At 39.6% G+C, this 7,351-nt stretch overlaps 1 pseudogene; it reads right to left on the bottom strand.

The window, feature by feature from the left end:
* Nucleotides 1–6,743: 6,743 nt before the first annotated feature.
* LOC112630682 lies at nucleotides 6,744–7,145 on the bottom strand (annotated as a pseudogene).
* Between the last annotated feature and the right edge of the window lie 206 nt (nucleotides 7,146–7,351).

Below are 7,351 nucleotides of genomic sequence, written 5' to 3'. Positions count from 1 at the left end.
GTATAAGCTATATTTGGCATATTTTCAAATGCCATACCCTGAAACTAGAATATATTCCTTTTTTAATTTTTTAGGTTTTTTTTTTTTTTTTTTTTTTTTTTTTTTGAGACAGAGTTTTGCTCTTGTTGCCTAGGCTGGAGTGCAGTGGCACGATCTCAGCTCACTTTGACTACAACCTTCGCCTCCCAGGTTCAAGTAATTCTCCTGCCTCATCCTCCCTTTTCAAATGTTTTTAAAACATCTTCAACTGAACATGCTAGGCCAAAAAGAAAACCTTAATAAATTCCAAAATGTCAAAACAATACAAACCATTTTCTAACTATAATTCAATAAAACTAGAAATTAATAATAAAACTATAGGCTCTTTTACTTGGAAACTCTGAAAAGTGTTATCTTCTAAATAACTCTTTGGTCAAAAAGGAAATACAAACCCAAACTGTAGAATGTCTAAGGAATAATGCAGCCGAACATACGGATAGAGATAAAAAGTGCTCATAGAAAAATTCATAGACTTAAATAATTATGTAAAATTAAATAAAATAAAGTATGCATTAGACACAAAGGTTAGAAAAAGAACATTGAAATATATGACTAGAGAGAAGTAACTTTAAGGATAAAAGCAGAGCGCAAACTAATAAGTGAAACTGACATGTATTGATTTGAAAAACAATAAGACAAAATAGATGAACTATAATCCAACCTGCTTAAGAAAAAAAGGAAAAAAGATTCAATAAATAAGAAACGGTAAGTAGGAAATAATCATGAAAAGAGAGAAAATTAAAAGAATCATGAGACCACATTGCTCAACTTTCAAATAAATTTGACACACTACTACTTATAACGTACTCTTAGCCAAAAACAGAACATGAATTTGATCTAGCCTCCAGATGGAAGAATGCAGGGGAAATAAGAACATGCTAAATGATACCTAGAGAGAAAATCAGCACATTTCAGATTATAGAAAGTCTACCAGGAAGGCCAGGTTTGGTGGCTGACGCCTATAATCCCAGCACTTTGGGAGGCTGAGGCACATGAACCACTTGAGGTCAGGAGTTCAAGACCAGCCTGGCACACGTGGTGAAACCCCCATCTCTATTAAAAATACAAAAATTAGGTAGGCGTGGTAGCATGCACTTGTAGTCCCAGCTACTCAAAAGGCTGAGGCAGAAGAATCGCTTGAACCTGGGAGGTGAAGGCTGCAGTGAGCCGAGATCATGCCACTGCACTCCAGCCTAGGTGAGAGTGAGACTTCATCTCAAAAAAAAATTTTTAAAAAAAGTCTACCAGGAAGATGACTTTGTTTATTCAACAAATAAATTCTGAGGAAAGATATCTGGGAGAGGAGGAGGTGAGATTTACAGAAAAACCTATACATGAAGAGATTTAAGACACATACCCAGCAGGTGTAATTGCCTAGAGCTTATTTGGACCCTGATTTCAACAAATAACTGAATGATTTCCTGTTTAAAAAATAATACTTATGTTTTAGTGACACAGCCTGAAAGTTCTGCAAGCAAAAGAATACAATATCCCAGCATTGCTTCAAAATACTCCAGACTCAGGAGGAGGGTGGGGGGAAGCAGCGTGGGATTCCACATGCAATAGGAGTGACTGTGAACTGATAGTTGCTGGGTCCTGGGTAGCTGCAGCTCAGTATACTATTCTTTCCTAACCTTATATATGTCTAAAATTTTTCATAATGCAAATAAACTTGAAAAAATGTTTGGAACCCAGGTGAAATAAAAATCTTTCCAGACAAAAATTGTATGAAATTTGACCCCAGAAAATAACAGAAATTCAAACTTTGTAATTACCAGAGAATAAATATAAAAAGTTGCCAGAAAGTTAACCATCTCTTCTTCCCCACCTCTGAGCAAAAGGGAAAAGATGTTTTCACAGAGGACGTCTGCCAAATCCTTAGAAGGTAAACAGTTCCAGCATGATTTATATTAATCTAGTACATAGAGAAAAGGGAAATTTTGTAATTCTTTCATGAAGTGAAAAACACATCAGCACCAAATATTGAGAAAGATTTCACACAAAAAAATGTCTCCCAAATAGATGTTAAAACAAAAATTTTAAATAATATATTAACAAATAAAATCTAGTATGACACTAAGAGAATTAAACATTATGACCCGATAGAATTTATGCAAGAATTCAAGAATGTGTTTCATATTATAAAATCTGTTAACATAATTTATTATAATTACATAAAACACAAAGGTACACTTGAACAAAGGAAATGATGTAATCTGTTCTTGGTGAGGGAAATTCAATTGTGTAACAATGCCAAATCTCTCTAAGTTGGTTTCTAAATTTAATGTAATCCTAACAAAAATATCAAGTTTTAGTTTTGGTTTTAGAAGTAGACTAGACAGGCCAGGTGTGGTGGCTCAAGCCTTTGGGAGGCTAAGACTGAGGGATCACCTAAGGTCAGGAGTTTGAGACCAGCCTGACCAACATGGTAAAACCCCGTCTGTACTAAAAATACAAAAAAAATTAGTTGGACGTGGTTGTGGGTGCCTGTAATCCCAGCTACTGGGGAGGCTGAGGCAGGAGAATTGTTTGAACCTAGGAGGCGGAGGTTGCAGTGAGCCAAGATCGCATCATTGTGCTCCCGCCTGGGTGACAGAGCAAGACTATCTCAGAAAAACAAACAAACAAACAAACAAAGTAAACTAGATGATTCTAAAGTCTATATTGAAAACAAGGACAAATCTGAACAAAACGAACAATGTCATATCAGATATTAAAATATGTCATGGAGCTCAATAATTAGTGAATTTGATTAATCATTAATTAAATTAGTATTGCACTGTTACATAAATAGTCCAATGTAACAGGAGAGAAAGTTGATTAATACAATAAGATACATTCTGTAATGTAGTATAAAGTAAGATAAAAGTGGTATCTTAAGTCAGCAGAGAAAAGATTCAATAAAGAATAGTAGGTCCACTGAATATCAGTCTAAACGTAGCTCACTTCATACACTAGAATAAATTCCAAATAGATAAAATAGTTAAATATAAAATTTCAAACTATAAAAATATTACAGGAAAATATGGAGTAAGAAGGCTTATTTAATTACAGTTCAGAATCCAATATTCATAAAAGAATTGATTGACAAATTATACGATATACAATTTTTAAAAATTTCTACCTAGCATAATAAAACCATTAGCAAAATCAAAAGACAAAATCAAGCTAGGCAAAATATTTGCAAGTCATATTACAGATCAAGCTTTTAATCTTCATAATATGTAAAGTGCTCTCAGAAATACTAAAAAGAGTAGTAACAAAAAGAAAAATGGGCCAAAGATATGAATAGAAAGTTCACAGTAAAAAACATAAACAGTTTTTAAAATACAGAAAGACACAACGTAAGAGATAATCAAATTAAAACAATACTGAGATACCATTTTTCATCTATCAGGTTGGTAAAAAAACTAAATATTGACCATACATTGTGTTTGTGAGATTGGGTGGAAACTGGTAAATTGCTGGTGAGAGCGTAAATTGGTACAAACTCTATGGAGGGCAATTTTGAAATACTAGCAAAGCCATGAAAGCATATACACCCTTTGAGCCATCACTCTCATTTCTGGGAATTTATCCAACTGATAAGCTTGCTCAGTTACTAAGTGACAAATTATTGCAGTATTGCTTGTAGTAAAACATTGGAAACATACATAACGTCCATCAAGAGGAGACTAATTAAATAATCTTACTATATCCATTAAATGGCATATATGCAGGTGCTGAAAAGAATAAAAATATTTTTATATGTTATGAGAGATACGGGATATATTGGTACTTGAAATAGGATGCCAGAGGTGTTTATGGTATGCTACTTTGTGTGACGGAAGTACGTGGTGATAAGCATATACCTTTATACATGTTTGTTTTCTGTAGGAATCTCAGGAAGGTAATAAAGGTGGTTATTATGGTAGGGGTGGGGAACTCAATGGATGGCGGGCAAAAATGGGGATAAGAACTTTTCCTGTGTGCCTTTCGAAACTGCTTATTTTGTAAGCTATTGAAATGTATTTCCTATTCAAAGATACTTGATAAGCATTGAAACCTTTGCAAAGTTAGCACAAAGTCACGTGGAGATGGAGGGGTACAAGGCAGAGGTGAGGAATGGCTCCTGTGTTCCAAGGAGGAGCCTGGATAGGCCCCTCAGAGTCTCTGCTCACAGGCAAGGGGCTGGCCGACAGACCGCAGGTCGTAACACTCCCAGTTGTGCAAGAATGAGCAACCCCAGACCATCCAGGCAGCCCTGAGTCAGCATCCGGCCCTGCCCCTGCATGCAGAGAAGTGGCTTTCTCAAGGTGAGTCCATGAAGAACGTGCTTCTGGCCTGAGTTGACCTGTCTGGGGCAAAACGCAGGCTTTACCAACCTTTCCCAACGGGAGGACGCACCCAGCTGTCTGGTGAAAGCCAAGGTTGTGTCCCACAGTCAAAGCCAAATAGAGGCCCGAGGAGGTTGTCCAGACAACCCAGCAACGGCAGAGGAACAAGAAAGCTTCCGTCAGCCATCACCTAGTCAGACTGTCCGCTCCCTTTCCTTCCTGAAAGCACAGTGTAGCCCAAGGAAAGACAGTGTGGGTTTCTGTGTTAGATAGGGGAGCAGCTTCCAGCTCTGATGCTCAACAGTTAAGGGTAACTCTGGGCAAGTCGCTTAAGCTCATGAGAACTCAGTTTCCTAATCTACGGAATGGGTACACTTGTGACCAACTTACAGAATTCTTGGGAGGATTAGAAATAATGCATGTACAGTGCTTGGTATTTTGTGCTCAGTTCAGGGTAACCACATGGGATCCATGTGTTAACATATCTTTCACTTCCAGCTCTGCCTAGTGGAGACTTTCACCAGGGAGAGATCTCTGAGCAACTACCTAGCTATTATCTAGCCTCACTAGATAATTGGTTATGTTCACATAGTCTAGGTTTAGCCAGATGGGGCAAAGGGACTAGGTCAGGAATGGCAAATACCCTGACCATGTGTACATGTCACATTTCTACGCTACGTCTAGGGTAGAGATTGCTAGTCTACCCTAGACATAGCTAGTCTACCCTATGACCTGGAGAATTCTTCTCAATGCCATGTTCCAGACAGCCATTGTCCATTGACTGCCGTGCAGGAGAGCTGAAATCCGCTTAGTAATTCTCGATAGACATCTAAAGCCCCATCACAATCTCGCTTCCTCTGATTTCTCAGATTCTATCAAAAATGACAATAGAAAGCACTTTTAATATTTAAAGAACATTAAAATAGATTACCACTTTCACATCATTTAATTAACATCAAAACATTTCTCTTTGATGTCATGTGGACCGGGTCATGGACAGAGCTTTCCCGCAAGGTCCTGCTGTACCTTGAGGGACTGGCGTCTGGCATGAACTCGACCCCTGCCTGGTTCAAGTTTCGTCAGGAGATTCTGTAGGACCAACACATGTTCTTCTGCATTTGCACTTTTTATTTTGTTTCTTTATTTTGGAGACAAGATCTTGCTGTGTCACCTAGGCTGGAGGGTAGTGGCACAGTCACAGCTTACTGCAGCCTCAAACTCACAGGTTCAAGCGATCCTCCCTCCTCAGCCTCCTGAGTAGCTGGGACTACAGGCATGCACCACCACATCCAGCTAATTTTTTTGTATTTTTTGTGGAGATGGGGTCTCACAGGCTGGTCTCAAACTCCTGGCCTCAAGTTATCCTCCCATCTTGGCTTCTCAAAGCGCTGGGATTATAGACATGAGCCACTGCACCCAGCCTACAGTTACACACTTGAAATAAACGCTGTGTACCCAGTTCACTCGGCACTAGTTCTCTAGGCTCTGCTGTGGTGGCCCTGTGGGAAAGGAAATGGACAGAAGATATTTATTAAGTACTGACTGTTTGCTAGACAATCTATTTAATCTCTTCTTTTCAGTCATCTTTTGAGGTAGATGTTACTACCCCCATTGTACAGTGGTAAAATTAAGGCTTAGAGAGTTTAAATGGCTTCTTCCCAAGGTCTCAGAGCTAGTAAGCTGGCTGAGTAAATTTCCTGCCTGTTTAAACAACAGTTATGAGGCAGAACAAATCCTCCCAAACGAAACTTGTCTGGATCTGATTTCTGTTTGTTCCTTAATTTGAAGTGTTGGAACATATTTGGGGCCACAGAGTGGTAGAGCTGTTTAATTTGGATGCACAGGGCACATGGTTTCACTATTATAGCTCATTTTGTTTTGTTCTGATTTCTGCAGCACTGTGGAATGGTCAGCCCACATCCCTATGGAATCACCCACCTTTCCAAAAACTCCTCCAAGCTGGTAAAGGCTGGATTGTCCAGGAAGTCCCCCACTGTGTCTTATTCTTCCTGGCACCCCTCTGCTCCACTGATGAAGGTTCAGCCAGGAGTCCTGGGCTGCCCCTCAGTCAAGACCAAGCTAGCTCATGGTCACTTGTGACAGTAAGTAAAGCATCCTCATCCTCATCATCATTATCATCATCATCATCCTCATCTGACAAAAACTGATCCCACACCCCCATGCTGGGGTCTGGCTGCTAAAGGCAAGAACTCTGCTGAGCATGCCACTGCCTGGGCCTCACAGTGAGCTATGCGCTTGTACTTTATATGATGTGTCACCGTTTATCTACACGATGGATTATGCCAATCTCATGGGATAAATGCTATTTTTTTTTTTTGCGGCAGTTTTTACAGTTTTATTTAAACACAAAATGTGCACATGAGCTGTCTACTCATTTTCTTTGCTGCGCTGCCTGGCATTAGGGTTGGTGGCTGTGATGGCTAGCTGGGCAGCTCTTTCCATGATGGCTTTGTGGTTCTTGGAGGAAACATTGTGAGCGATGTCAGCATGGGGAGATTTGTTGCAAATCAGCAGCACTTCCAGCTCCTTAACGTTGTGGATCAGGAATTTCCAGAAGTCACTGGGCAGTATGTGCTTTGTTTTTTGGTTGCTCCCAATGTTGGGCATCAAGATCTGGCCTTTGAACCTTCTGTGAACCCTGTTGTCAATACCTCTGGGTTCCCGTCAGTTACACTTAATTTTGACATATCAGTCTGACTGGTGATGGATGAACTTCTTGGTCCTCTTTTTGACGATCTTGGGCTTCATAAGGGGTCTAAGGGTGGCCATGATGCTGAGGAGATGGCTGCCAGTAGGCAGCACTGAGGAAGAGGATAAATGCTATTGTTAAACCCATTGTACAGATGAGGAAACTGAGACTCCAGAGAGTGAAGTAGCTTGTATAAGGTCATGCCCTTAGCAAGTGCATCTGGATTTACATTCTGAGCTCTTGACTAATCTATGTTGCCTCTAATGGGCTCCGTCATTAGAGTAGT

This window comes from Theropithecus gelada, chromosome 8 (genome assembly GCF_003255815.1).
Source record: "Theropithecus gelada isolate Dixy chromosome 8, Tgel_1.0, whole genome shotgun sequence".
NCBI lineage: Eukaryota > Metazoa > Chordata > Mammalia > Primates > Cercopithecidae > Theropithecus > Theropithecus gelada.
Note: the sequence above shows the minus strand (reverse complement) of the source record. Positions and strands in the feature narration are given on the sequence as shown.